The 13,506-nt window shown below is 46.2% G+C and overlaps 2 long non-coding RNA genes across 2 annotated transcripts in view; one reads left to right on the top strand and one right to left on the bottom strand.

Moving 5' to 3' along the window:
* Nucleotides 1–13,506, top strand: part of LOC149365494 (uncharacterized) — a 122,338-nt gene that overhangs the window by 94,246 nt on the left and 14,586 nt on the right. The window lies entirely within an intron of this gene.
* LOC149365492 (uncharacterized) overlaps nucleotides 3,524–13,506 on the bottom strand; it is a 138,212-nt gene continuing 128,229 nt past the window's right edge. Inside the window, exon 3 of the long non-coding RNA XR_016282873.1 lies at nucleotides 3,524–3,651. This is a non-coding gene — a long non-coding RNA (uncharacterized LOC149365492). The remainder of the gene's footprint in view (nucleotides 3,652–13,506) is intronic.

The following is a 13,506-nucleotide window of genomic DNA, read 5'->3' as shown; positions in this document are numbered from 1 at the left end:
GAAGAGAAAGGCACCGGCGTGAGCGTGGGGAGTAAGGGAGAGGTGCATAGGGAAGAAGTACAACAGCAGCCGCCAGCACGCCGCCGGGCCGAACAATGCTGCTGGCTGGCTGCTTGCTCCCGCTGCCCTGCCTTCAGAGGCCGCAGGGGGTATGTACGGGATATAGAGGCGGTCCACCATTGTGGTGGACCTGTCGCTTTGCATCCGCTGCTTTGAGTGCGTCGTGCTTGTAAATGCAGAGGTGTAATACAATGATTTATTCAGGCCGATTCTTATCCGTTATCATCACACATCCGCCACGCTACTGTGCGTTCTTTTATACTGTAATGCGATCTGTCTTGACATTGGTGGGGTACAGTGGGTAATGAGGAGAGCGGTAGTGTCACGCTACTGTGCATTCTTTTAAACGGTCTGTCTTGACCTTGGTGGGGGTCGAGCGAGTAATGAGGAGCGCGGTAGTGTGGTGACGCAACATATTCAACACGAAATTTCTACATTTCCGCGTCTTATCACGCGGAATAATTACTTCATAAATAGTGGAAGAGAATTAATTCAGCGACAGTGATGCGGCGCTCGTGCCGGGACCCATGTGTGAACATGAAGCTGACTCATATGCTTGAGTAAGTACGTGAGTCTTCTGCGCATGCGCATAGGGCTAGCGAACTTACGAGCCTTTCCATCGGAACCAAATTACTGGTCTGGAATCTCAGTGTCTGAAATCTTGGTCCCCTTTAGTCACAGGAAAAAGACGACAGGGGCCGTATATCGCAACCATTTATTTTCTCCAGTTCCGTTTTGTCCATTTACCACTGGTAGCGGTCGTCTGTAATTTCAGGGCTTACATTTAGCACGAAGCGTTTTGTGCCAGCATTGACACCATGTCCTAAGACTTGAATCGTTTTCACCCCTTAAGAGAAGCATGTCGGGTGCGTGCGTGAAAATAAACAAGCGGTAGATTAAGTTAACAAAATTTCATTGTTTGGGGCCGACTCGAAACTCGGCGAAAAAAAAAAAACAAGAAGGAAGCATTAAAGCACGTGTATTCTGAAGTGGTGCTTTCTCTGCTGTGTCTTAGAACTCCTCTGTCATTAATTCAACTCGCATCGAAAACATCACGGGCGTGATTCTTGCCAAAGCTTTAAGCCTCAGCCACCAATGCTTCTGTACATGATGCTGAGCCAAGCACTCCAGGGAATTATATAAACTGAGTGCCTCCTCCATGCAGCCTTAGCGTCCCTCCCGTTTTGGGGAAGCACGCTCCACACACAATGCCACGGCTGCTGTTGCTGCCTGTCGTTGCCAGAGTTCAAAGCCGGTGGCCTGCTATAAGCAAATATACGAGCAGAAGGACGAGTGCGGTCGGGACGGCGCCGCACTAAAAGGGCAGTCGCAGAGGTCTCCTCTTCCCTATCTTTCCCCATTACACCCTCTCTTTCCACAGGAGATCCAGCGACGCGACAGCGGTTAAGGATCAGTGACCACAGAAGGGGGATAGGAAGAGGAGCAAAGGGGAAAGGGTGAGGTGGTTCGCGTTAAATCGAGTGTTAATACCGCGACACGACCGCAAAAGTAGGGGGGCTCCTTGGCGTGCTCAGGGAAAGGAAAGGGAGATGGCTGTGATGCAGGCTAGGGTGGGTAACCCCTGTCTCTCCCCTTTCTTTCTTCGCCCCCATCCAAATGCATGTTTGTTCTCTCGCTCGCCGGAACAACCAGCGGGTCGTAGCCCCTTCTTTCGGCTTTCCACGTCGAGATCAGCCGGTCGTTGGGCTGTCCCCCGTCTCGTCGTAACAGACCTCGCACGAGTTGTCACGTCCAGAGGACAGCGTGGGGATGTGCTTTTCCTAACCTCCCTGAATTCGTGGCTGTGCACGCTGCGTGTTCCGGAATAAAGGTCGAGCAAACCGCGCATACTTAGCTTATTCTGGGAGTGCTATTGTATTTCGAGTGTGAGGTGAGAATTTTTCCCACTGTTAAGATTGAATTAGTAGGGTAACCGCTTAAGTACCCCATTCTGTTTCTTTTATTCAGATGGCGTGCTAGAGATGGACACTGGTCGGCTAAAACTGGCACGAACGTATTTATCGTTATTCCGGATTTTGGAACTGAGCTTCTGGATAGTACCCTCAGCTTTAATATTCTTAGGCTCGATAATTCCTTTTCTGTAATTTTTGTGCTGTGAAGTGCACCACGGAAGCTATTGGGACATTGTCTTTTTCTCCTGTGATCTCGGATATACAACCAGCCTTCATTCGTTTCAGTTTGCTTTGGGTACCTGATGAGTGAAGGGTGTTAGGCATTTTTTTTTCTTCACGTGAACTACTTGCTCGCTTGTGTTGGGAGACACAAACCCAACTCGTTCATCTACGGCTTAAGTGATATATATCCTTTGATGCTTTCAAGTAGAAAACCAAGCGCTATGAGTTTAAACTTGAAGGAAATTTCATCAGTGATGTACACTGAATTTATGTGGTCAGGATAGAAGGTTAAATTATGGGGGATTCAACAAGAACATCAATAGCTGTGCCGCCCTTACTATTCAGATAACTTCCAAATATTTTTGAGCTGCATAATTAAGATAACGCTCCCAAGAGTAATGTCTTCTCGTTCCACATTTTACCACAGCAACATCTCAAAGCCAGATAACAGCGACGCCATTATAATGGGTTAAGGAAAGGATAACGTCACTCACTAAACGAAATAGAGAAACAGAGCGCTCCTGAGATAAAACCGGTTAATATATGGATAGATTTCTTCTGGCTCCAGTAGTAGCTGGCCTGCGCAACAGGTAGTCTTTTTAGAATCTCGTACAATAAAAAAAATTGCTTGAGTATCTGCACTGACACCCAAGTTTCACATCACGCAAGAAAATGCACATTTCACAGCTAATCCAGCTCTACCTGTGTTGAAGTAGGGAGCAACAGGCGATTGATCACGGACACGCAGGAAACAAAAACAAGAAGAAAAAAAAAAGATACCCTGATCGTCCGAAGAGCGGAACCCAGGCACTGCGGTGTCAAATTTCAAACGAGCTGCGAAGATTGAAGCGTTAAGGATATCGTTTCGCTCTCCCGAAGGGCGGAGTATATAGATCACATCTACGAGCACCTTGCATATGAAGGGCCAAAGACGGGCTTCGCCTGAAGAAGCGCTGTTGGATGGCCGCATCCTCTTAGTTTTCCTTTTTTTTTTCACACCAAATATATATATCGCCTTTTTTTTCCCGTCATGGTATATTTTAATAGGCTGCCCCCGACGACGAAGCAGGCCCAGAATGGAGAGTGAGTGAGAGAGAGAGAAAAAGAGGATGGAAAAAAGGGAAGCAAAGAAAAGATACGGCGAGGTGCCTCAACGCATATCACGCACTTTCACATCGCGGAGCTGAGTGGGGACCCCATCATACATCACGCGAGTTCCTGGGCGAGCTCTCCCGCAGAGGAAAGGGATAGCAGCGTGCCGAGATAATATGCGCGCACTTATGCTTGTTTGAAGCTCACCTCTCGTCTCCTCTTTTTCTCGTATTTTCTATTCCTTTTCACTTTCTGTCGCTCCTCTTCTAGGCACATTTGTGTGAGTTTTTCCGCTCTTTACTGCTCACCAGGACGGAGCAAGTTGGAAGCAGCGCTCTTCTCATAACACGGACACGTTGGCAAACTGCAAAAGGAGAGAAGAAAGGGAAAAAAAGCACGAAAGAAAACGAATAAGCCCGGTGAAATGGTGAAGAGAGGGCGCTATTCGGCGACTAAAATGAGTTTAAGTTCATCCCGCGAGAACCTTTTCTGGCACCGGAGAAAATGTTTATCTTCTCATCGGAAGCTGAGCGTTTCTACGTGTACACGTTAGATTAGGTTTGTATAAATTTGCTTAAGTTTGTACAAGTTTGTAGGTTTTTTATAGGTTTGTAGACGATTGCATGTGGTTTTATATGTTTGAACAGGTTTGTGTAGCCTTGCTAAGGCTTTCATAAGTATACGGGTTAGTTCAGTTTTGTGTAAGTTTGGTATGCTCGAACCGTTTTGTAAAGCCTTTTATAGGTTTGTAGGGGACTGTGCACGCGTGTAAAGGTTCGTTCAGGTTTGCACAGGTTTGTGTATCATTGCAAGGCTTTTATAAGTGTGCGCCTTTTAGCTGTTTGCGGCTCTTTAATTAACACTGGAGCATTAAAAACATGCAATTTCAATCAATCAATCGCAAACTGAACGCTGAATTGTTAACTGCACATAATATTTACCTGGAAAATTGCTACAATAAAAAATCTCGTATTTACTTCTAGAAAGAAATTTAGATGTTCGGAGATGTCAATATCATCTGAAGAATTGAAGCAAGAAAAAAAACTGGATTACACAAGGCTGAGACTGAACATTTCTTGGGGCTACTAATCTTCGCACTTGACAAAGCATCGATCGTTAGAGTCCTTGCTTCATATGTGCCGCTTCTGCGCAGCATCCTCTTTACTGGCCTCCTCCGAGTAGCTTCTTATTGGCTCAACGGATATTTCTGAACGCGCATGCACGATCCAGCAATCGAACACAGCGGGGAAGCAGTCGCCGTTTACGTAAAACACGTTGCATGTAAGCTGTCTGCTCTGGTATTCATAGCGCGTCGCATTATATTACACAACAGCGATTCCACGCCACGCTGTTTGTTCTTACGGGGGATGTGGTTGGGAAACAGCGCGTCTCCCGGTCTGGTCATCGGCAAGGCAGTTTTACGGAGCGCTGCGAAAAATACACTGGTTACGTCTACAGAGACCATATGATAAGTTATTGTTTAGAGATCATGTAATCCCACATCCACAGCGAGAAGTTGTTTCAGGGACATCACCCGGGAAAACCGTGAGTGTAATCAGGCGCCTCGTGACGTAACTGAATAAAAAAACTGAAGAAACAGAAGAAAATAAAGAAGAAAAATAACGTGAAAAACCGGTTGCATATACTATCAGTAAAAACAATGCTCGCCTAACGCAAAAGCCCCACAACCAAAGAAGATACTAAGCTTGCATTACATTACAGCATTTCGCTGAATTAACCACGTCGTGTCATAGCTTACCGACCACGTTTTTTTTTTTTTGTATTAGAGAATGGTGAAAAGACAAAGCAAGGGCACAAAAAGGCAAAAGTAAAGAACATACTAACATTATAACAAAACGTACTGCTGCTAACTTCCCCAATGAAATGCAGTAGAATCTCGAAATATGGAACTAGAAGAGGACGGAAAATGTTTTGAAATTATGCGGGTTCCCAATTATGGCACGCCTCTTTAATACACTTGATGTTTATGGGCCCAGAGCGTCAGTTCAAATAAACCAGAAGTTTGAATTAAGGAAAAGAAGGAGAGTCCTCTGTACAGGCATTTGGAAGCGATACCAAACAATGCCGCAATTTTAGTAAAGTATTCAAAGCAATAATACAATTAAAGCACACTTGTCATTACCACTAATGGAGAAATATTCCATCGTGGAAATATTCGCAGCCTGAACAAATATTCCACCGTTGCTTGTGTCATAAAATATATCATCACATCAAATCCCTAAGGACAGATATTTAACGCCACCGTGTTACGTTTCAGCTCCCACTGACCATCGCCATAAAGTTGGTATTCCATCACGCCACGCAAAACATTTTTGCTATTTGTACATCCTCCGTACGTCGAAAAGTTTTGACAACGTTCACCGGATCTAGCGAAATAACTGATCATTCCTCATTTTAATCTGTTGTAACTCACTTGCTGTTGTCAGAAGCACATGAAGTTTTGGTAGCTGCACGTTTTGCCTTTTTCTTCCCTTCTTTTTTAGTTAGTTTTCCTGTTCAACCTAACCTTTACATCTTGTTATTCTTATTCTTTATTTCCGCGCGTGGCACCCTGCTGTCTATTTTTTTTTTTAGTTTCGGATATTTTCTCACATTGCTTTTCATTCTAGATATCTGCCAACTTTGCCGGCATGCTTTTGTACTCGGTAAAGTTGGCGGGTTTAATATTTTAGTACTCAAACAAGCAAACAAAAGAAAAACAGCCTACCAATCTGGCGCTTCTCCGCACACTTGTACATAACCAACCGCAAGTGGACACTTGGTATAAGAGACACTGGAAAAAAAACCGTCAGAACACGAAGCAGTTTTTGTGCTCGTGCACTATGTCCATTGGCCGAGTTTAGTCAAGCCTTACCCACCAGCGCCGCGTTGTTCTAGTATACACACAACGCAAAACAAACCAGAGGAACTGTCCTCACCATAACGCGCTTCTATCTTGTTTTTTCATTTTTATGATTTTATTTATCTCTTCGTGCTGCTCCAAGATGGCGCTCGCGGCTCGCATGGAGCATGGAGCCTTTCAGTCCGACCGAGACAGCGCATCCCTCCCCGATGCTGCTGCTGCTTTTGCATCGTGTCCTCGGAGGAAGCAAAAAAAAAGCAAACAAAAACAGCGCATGAGGGGTAAGGAAAAACAAACGCTCTGGAGGAAGGGGGGGTCCAGTCAGAGCCCGAGTTATAACTGGCCCAGGCGCGCGTTTTGATTTCCATAACTGATGAAGCGCGGCCAGCGGCCGAAGCAAAACCGCCACCGCAACCGACCGCTATGCCACCGCCACATCGCCGCCGCGAACGCAAGCAGGCAGCCTCGTCGCTCGCGCCTGCATAAATAGGTAAACACCGATGATCCGCACGCGACGATCGTCGCAGGACAGCGTGAAACGCAAGCCCGTCGACGAGCCACCGCCTACCCACACCTCTCGAGCGCCTGAGCCGGGCCTCGTCTCCTGACGCTCCGCTCTTCTATCGCTGCGTCTTTTTGCCTTGCGCGGCATTCGCGGCGCGCGACCATCTACGTCGAGCGTCGTTTCGATCGGGATTCGCGAAGGCTTGTGCTTACATTGAACGCACCGCACGAGGGGCGGCTTGCTTTGCGAGTACAGAACACGCGCGCTGCTTTCTCACCCGTCCCTCTCCCTTTCTTCGCTTCCATCCTCAGCCAGCACTTCCGCACACTTTGACTCGCTTGCGCACTTGCGCGCCAGGAGTTATCCGGTGCACGGTATATGCGCCGTGCCCTGTGTAAGATGCGCTAGCTGTGGAACGGAACAGGAAGGGGAAGAAGAGGAAGAAAAGGTGGTGAAGAAAGTAAAGGCACGGAAGCAGTCTGAGCAGCATGAACGTGGGACTATCGGTAGGATAGCAGTGTACGTTTCAGAGCTGTGGTTATGAGGGTTATAGGGGTTTAACGTCCCAAGTGACTCGGGCTATGAGGTACGCCGTAGTGAAGGGCTCCGGAAATTTCGACCACCTGGGGCTCTTTAACGCGCAGTGACATCGGGCCTGTAGAATAGAAATGAAAATGAAAATTGGCTTTGGGGAAAGGAAATGACGCAGTTACTATCCACATATCTCGGTGGACACCCGAACCACGCCGTAAGGGAAGGGATAAAGTTGGGAGCGAAAGAAGAAAGGAAGAAAGGGGCACCGCAGTGGAGGTCTCCGGAATTATTTCGGCCGCATGGGGATCTTTAACGTGCACCGACAACGCATAGCACACGGGCGCCTTTTGCGTTTCGCCTTCAACTAAACACCTCATATTCATTTTCGATGCTTTGGTCGCCTGGTGATTAAATTGGTGACGGCTGAAGGAATTGTGAATGAAAACTTCTAAGATTGCTTTACTGGGAAGGAATGTGCGGGGTATGGTAGAGCCCGGTTTGGTTTGATTTCGTGCTTAGCAACAATTCAGCCGCACATGATTTTTGGCGCCTGTATGGGATGATATTGATGATGATCATCATCATCATCATCATCGTCATGATCATTTTTATAATAACAGCTATTAGATGAAAAGGCAATTACAGGAAGCTGGTAGATTCGGATGCCACCAGTGGCATGGGGCTGCCTTTCCTCCGGTTTCTACTGATTTATCTTCTCGTAGAGGTCCGTGTACTGTGCGATGTCAGTGCACGTTAAAGAACCCCAGGTGGTCGAAATTTCCGGAGCCCTCCACTACGGCGTCTCTCATAGCCTTAGTCGCTTTGGGACGTTAAACCCCATAAACAAAACCAAACTTGATTTATCTTCTGCCTAAAAAATTACACAAAGTTACACAAATAATTTTTTACTTTGGCACGCATCATCATTAAAGACAAACATTCTTTTATGATTCCCTTCGTTAAAGTGACTCTTGGCTCCTATCATTTATATTAGCTACCAGCAAGGGCTTGGTAACTTGGCTAATGGCTGGTAAAGTAGAAATGGTTTTATAGTTCTCAGTTTCATCGTTTTGTAACTCTTGGAGTAATAGTCGCCTTTGGAGTACATCCCACTACATAGAACATTTATCGTTAGAAGAAGAATGCTTGAGGCCGCCGCGGTGGCTCAGTGGTTATGGTGCTCGGCTGCTGGCCCGAAAAACGCGGGTTCGATCCCGGCCGCGGCGGTCGAATTTCTTTGTAGGAGAAATTCTAGAGGCCCGTGTACTGTGCGATGTCAGTGCACGTTAAAGAACCCCAGGTGGTCGAAATTTCCGGAGCCCTCCACTACGGCGTCTCTCATAGCCTTAGTCGCTTTGGGACGTTAAACCCCAGAAACCAAACCAAACTTGATTTATCTTCTGCCTAAAAAATTACACAAAGTTACACAAATAATTTTTTACTTTGGCACGCATCATCATTAAAGACAAACATTCTTTTATGATTCCCTTCGTTAAAGTGACTCTTGGCTCCTATCATTTATATTAGCTACCAGCAAGGGCTTGGTAACTTGGCTAATGGCTGGTAAAGTAGAAATGGTTTTATAGTTCTCAGTTTCATCGTTTTGTAACTCTTGGAGTAATAGTCGCCTTTGGAGTACATCCCACTACATAGAACATTTATCGTTAGAAGAAGAATGCTTGAGGCCGCCGCGGTGGCTCAGTGGTTATGGTGCTCGGCTGCTGGCCCGAAAAACGCGGGTTCGATCCCGGCCGCGGCGGTCGAATTTCTTTGGAGGAGAAATTCTAGAGGCCCGTGTACTGTGCGATGTCAGTGCACGTTAAAGAACCCCAGGTGGTCGAAATTTCCGGAGCCCTCCACTACGGCGTCTCTCATAGCCTTAGTCGCTTTGGGACGTTAAACCCCAGAAACCAAACCAAACTTGATTTATCTTCTGCCTAAAAAATTACACAAAGTTACACAAATAATTTTTTACTTTGGCACGCATCATCATTAAAGACAAACATTCTTTTATGATTCCCTTCGTTAAAGTGACTCTTGGCTCCTATCATTTATATTAGCTACCAGCAAGGGCTTGGTAACTTGGCTAATGGCTGGTAAAGTAGAAATGGTTTTATAGTTCTCAGTTTCATCGTTTTGTAACTCTTGGAGTAATAGTCGCCTTTGGAGTACATCCCACTACATAGAACATTTATCGTTAGAAGAAGAATGCTTGAGGCCGCCGCGGTGGCTCAGTGGTTATGGTGCTCGGCTGCTGGCCCGAAAAACGCGGGTTCGATCCCGGCCGCGGCGGTCGAATTTCTTTGTAGGAGAAATTCTAGAGGCCCGTGTACTGTGCGGTGTCAGTGCACGTTAAAGAACCCCAGGTGGTCGAAATTTCCGGAGCCCTCCACTACGGCGTCTCTCATAGCCTTAGTCGCTTAGGGACGTTAAACCCCATAAACCAAACCAAACCAGAATGCTTGAGAGAGCGCCCAAGTTTTTCAGTATGATGGTCAGACGTACACATGCTTCTTTTTCTTTCTTGCTAATAGCGTCAACACACGTGACAGAAACAAAAAACCTCGTGATAAAAAAGGAGAGAGAAATATGACGATCCATAACACCACTCAGAGGTGAACATAATTCCTTTATGTGAGGGACCGATTACAGAAAAGACGTAGGCTAGTATTCTTTGGTGCTATGGCGAAGTCATCAACGAACCCTAATGAACCGAGCAACGCTTCCGCACGTCTTCCATCAACGTCTCATAATGAACGCTGGATAGAAATATTTAAGAAAAAAAAGCATTTTTTTTCTTCATACCTCACAAACGCTCACAAAGAGAACAACTATTCCTCCTAGAAGTAAAGAAAAAACTGAGCGCACAAACTTAGGTTTTGACACATCCGCCCTATGCCGCAGTAATGAAACGCCTTTCTATATACCTCTCATTTAGACTCTTATTGGACACAGAATGATTCTTCGTGTGTTGGTACCCTTTCGATTACCTTCTATGAAGAAGAAATTAAGACCGCTGATTGAGCTCGTGCTCAAATTTCCTGTGTGCACTAAAAAATAAACTGGATCGTACGCAGCGGCTGGATGATTGCACCACCAAGTTTGAAGCCTTAAAGCGTCCTCAAACGAAAAAAAAAAATTGTGAGGACACTTTAGCAACTAAAGTGTTGAGAAGCGAAAGCCGACGACACTACGCCGTGACGACTTCCGGTGGATGTGCCGCCACACCGTTCCCGTGGCTATATCGATACCCAAATTATGCATCTTTCGGGGATCTTAAGTGTTAATTACGCTTAATTACACAATTTTCCATCTAATTTGACACAAATCCCGCGTTTTTCCTACCATTCGTTGATAATTTTCACAATGCCGTGACGACTTCCGGTGCATGTGACGTCACACTGTTCCCGTGGCTATATCGACGTCTGCGTTATTTCGACGCAATTTTGACATTTTTGTCTATAATTAATTAACTAATTATTCTGCAGTCATCAAACGTGGCTTTTAGGTTCGTTTCTTGCTCCTCTATCTGAATAAGTCATTAGTTTTCTCCTATCGTTTTTAGTTCCCGACTTAACACGAGTCAAACGCTGCCAAAAGTGTGACATCTAGCGACGAAATAACGCACCGGAAGGAGTGCGCTCCATCGTCTGGGCTGTTTCCGGTGGCGCGGCGTGACAATGTTGAAATTGAAGTCTGAGAAGGCATGCAATTGAAGGTGCGTATGCCGTCGGTTCGAATCCTTGTCACAAGTTAGCCTCCAACCTGACTAGCGCATGTAAGCTACATGAAACGAGAAGTAGTAGGGTATCACCCGAATCGCTGTGCGACAAACGATTGCGTCACAATAATGGTATGAGCGTAGGGAAAACTGGGCAATATGGAGGCCAGTCAATGCCGAGTACATGCAGATAAACTACATGTATAACACTGTCTGAAGTAGCGGTGCTTTGCCGGTTGTTTGCGTCATACGGCCGCTTGATGACGTCACAGTTTTTCTTGCCATCCCTGCGATTTCCTCTACCATATATGGCCAAATAAACATACTACTATCAGCGAGTACACACGCACACACGCCACCGGTTTTTCTCGTAATGGGACTAGTAATGTTTTCGCAATGATATATTTTCGTTTCTTTCTACTCTTCAACACTGAAAGATCATGTCTCCACAACTGCGAAACTAAAAACATTCGTGCTCGCTTTCTTGTTACTGCGAAACACGACAGGAAATTTCGTTAACATCCATCTGAGGTGTCCTGCCTCATCACACCGGCGGGGATACTAATTCTGAAATCCCACCTAGGCCTACTCCGGTCCGGTCGAATAAGTATGACTCCCCTTACTCTTCTTGTCCATACCTCCTGATCGGGAAAGTATAAGAGAATGTGTCGCGCATACACTGCATCGTAGGGGGCGCTCTCACAAACCTTCCTGTCCTGCCCTCCCTGGGCAAACATCTGTGTTGACACTGCAGCGGTATTGTCCGAGGTTTTATCATAATTAAAACGCCGCCGCTCTCAACGGGGAAGGAGTGGCTATTCCGGAAACTTCTACGAAAAAAAAGAAGCAGATTTATGTACACGTATAACCTTTCTCCCCTGTCTCTTTCAAGCATAATTTTTCGTCGTGTTCAGAGGCTATATATATATATATATATATCTATATATATATATATAGAGAGAGAGAGGGAAGGAGAGAGAACCACCTTCTTCTCGTAACCACCCCCCCCCCCCCCCCCCCTCCTTATTTCCTTCGTGTTCTCAGAGACACACATGGAGATATTAGCGGTGTAGCGGGAGCACCAATTCGTCTTTGTCATATGGAGGGTCCATAGACGACACACGTCCCTTCCCTGTACACAAAAGCCCGTTCGGCGCCCAAAGACGATGAAAAACGTGTCGTAGGAGCTGGGCAAACGTGATGAACTGTAAACACACCTCCCGGCGTGTATCAACCTGCTGCCGCGGCCCTTGGGCCTGCTGCTTGCGATGAGATTTAATTATCTTATTAAATCTCGGCCACGGCGCTCGGCCCTTCCCGGGGGTTTTATTTTCCTTCTACGTGTTGTACTTTCATCTTTTTCTTCCTTAGCGTAGTCTAGCGTCTTTCGTCGGTGAGGAGCCGCCAAGACTCTACGAAGTGAACTGCGTAGCGTTGCGTTGTTTATATACGTGAAGTAGCGAGAAAGCAATGAAGCTTGTCTAGAAACGAGGCTTTGTCTCCTACCACTGTCTTTAATGCGATGCCAATATTAATCTCCTATCACCGCCTGGGAGTACCGTATTTATCGCTCTACTGGGTGCGTGGTGCATTGCACCAGTGGAAGAGACAGGTTGACCGGCGTTTGTACAGGAGAAGGCAGAACTGGAGGTTTAAGGAAAAATGAAGAAAAGCAGTAGAGGGATAGGCTCGAACAGAGTGCAATGCATGCCACTTTAATAAAGAAAAAGGGAGTCTTGATTAATTGAAATTTCGAAGCATATGTAAAGTGAACGCCCTCTGGGTATGAAACTGCTCCAGGGTGGGTCAAAAGATGAGCAATACTGGCGACCAAATACACGTACGCCTTCTGATAAGGATCATGCTAAGTGAAGCGCTCTGGCGGTCTATATCAGTCTGCCGCTACCGGCGAATTGGGTGACAGGTTACAGGCATTCACTGTGCTAGCTAAACGACCGTTCTGCATGTCGGTGTGTGCAGTGTGCGGGCAGGTGTCCTTATTATAGGTTAACCTATTGAAAAATGTGTACAGGTTTGAAGGTAAGCACATATTGTTATGGCACATTTGGTATGGCTTTATAGGATTAACGTCCCAGAGCGACTCAGTCTATGAGGTACGCCGTAGTAGATGACTGCAGAAAACTTCGACCAAATGAGGTTCTTGACGTGCGTTGATATCGCACCGTACATGGGCCTCAAGCATTTCGTCTTCATAGAAATGCGACCGGCTCCAGCGAGGTCGAACCCGCGACTTCCGTGTAATGTGCGGTGTCAGTGCACGTTAAAGAACTTAGGTCGTCGGAATTACCCGGAGTCCTCAACTACGGCGTCCCGCATAGCCTGAGCCACTGTGGGACGTTAATTCTATACAGCCAAACGATATGTGACGTATTCCTATTTGCTGACCAGCTCAAACCTATCCACATTTTATGTTTATGTACAGAACCCACACTGTGGATTACGATCTGCGCCGCATAGCGCTGGGTTGTAGAACTACCATCGTCCATTCTTCCCTTGGGGAATGGAGAAACGCTTAAGACGTTTTTAATCATCCGCGACCTATGGGTCTAAATGCCTCTCTTGGTTCATTTTTCAT

The sequence above is a fragment of the Amblyomma mixtum genome, chromosome 1, assembly GCF_055824585.1.
Source record: "Amblyomma mixtum isolate Tamu chromosome 1, ASM5582458v1, whole genome shotgun sequence".
In the NCBI taxonomy this organism is placed as follows: Eukaryota; Metazoa; Arthropoda; class Arachnida; order Ixodida; family Ixodidae; genus Amblyomma; species Amblyomma mixtum.
Note: the sequence above shows the minus strand (reverse complement) of the source record. Positions and strands in the feature narration are given on the sequence as shown.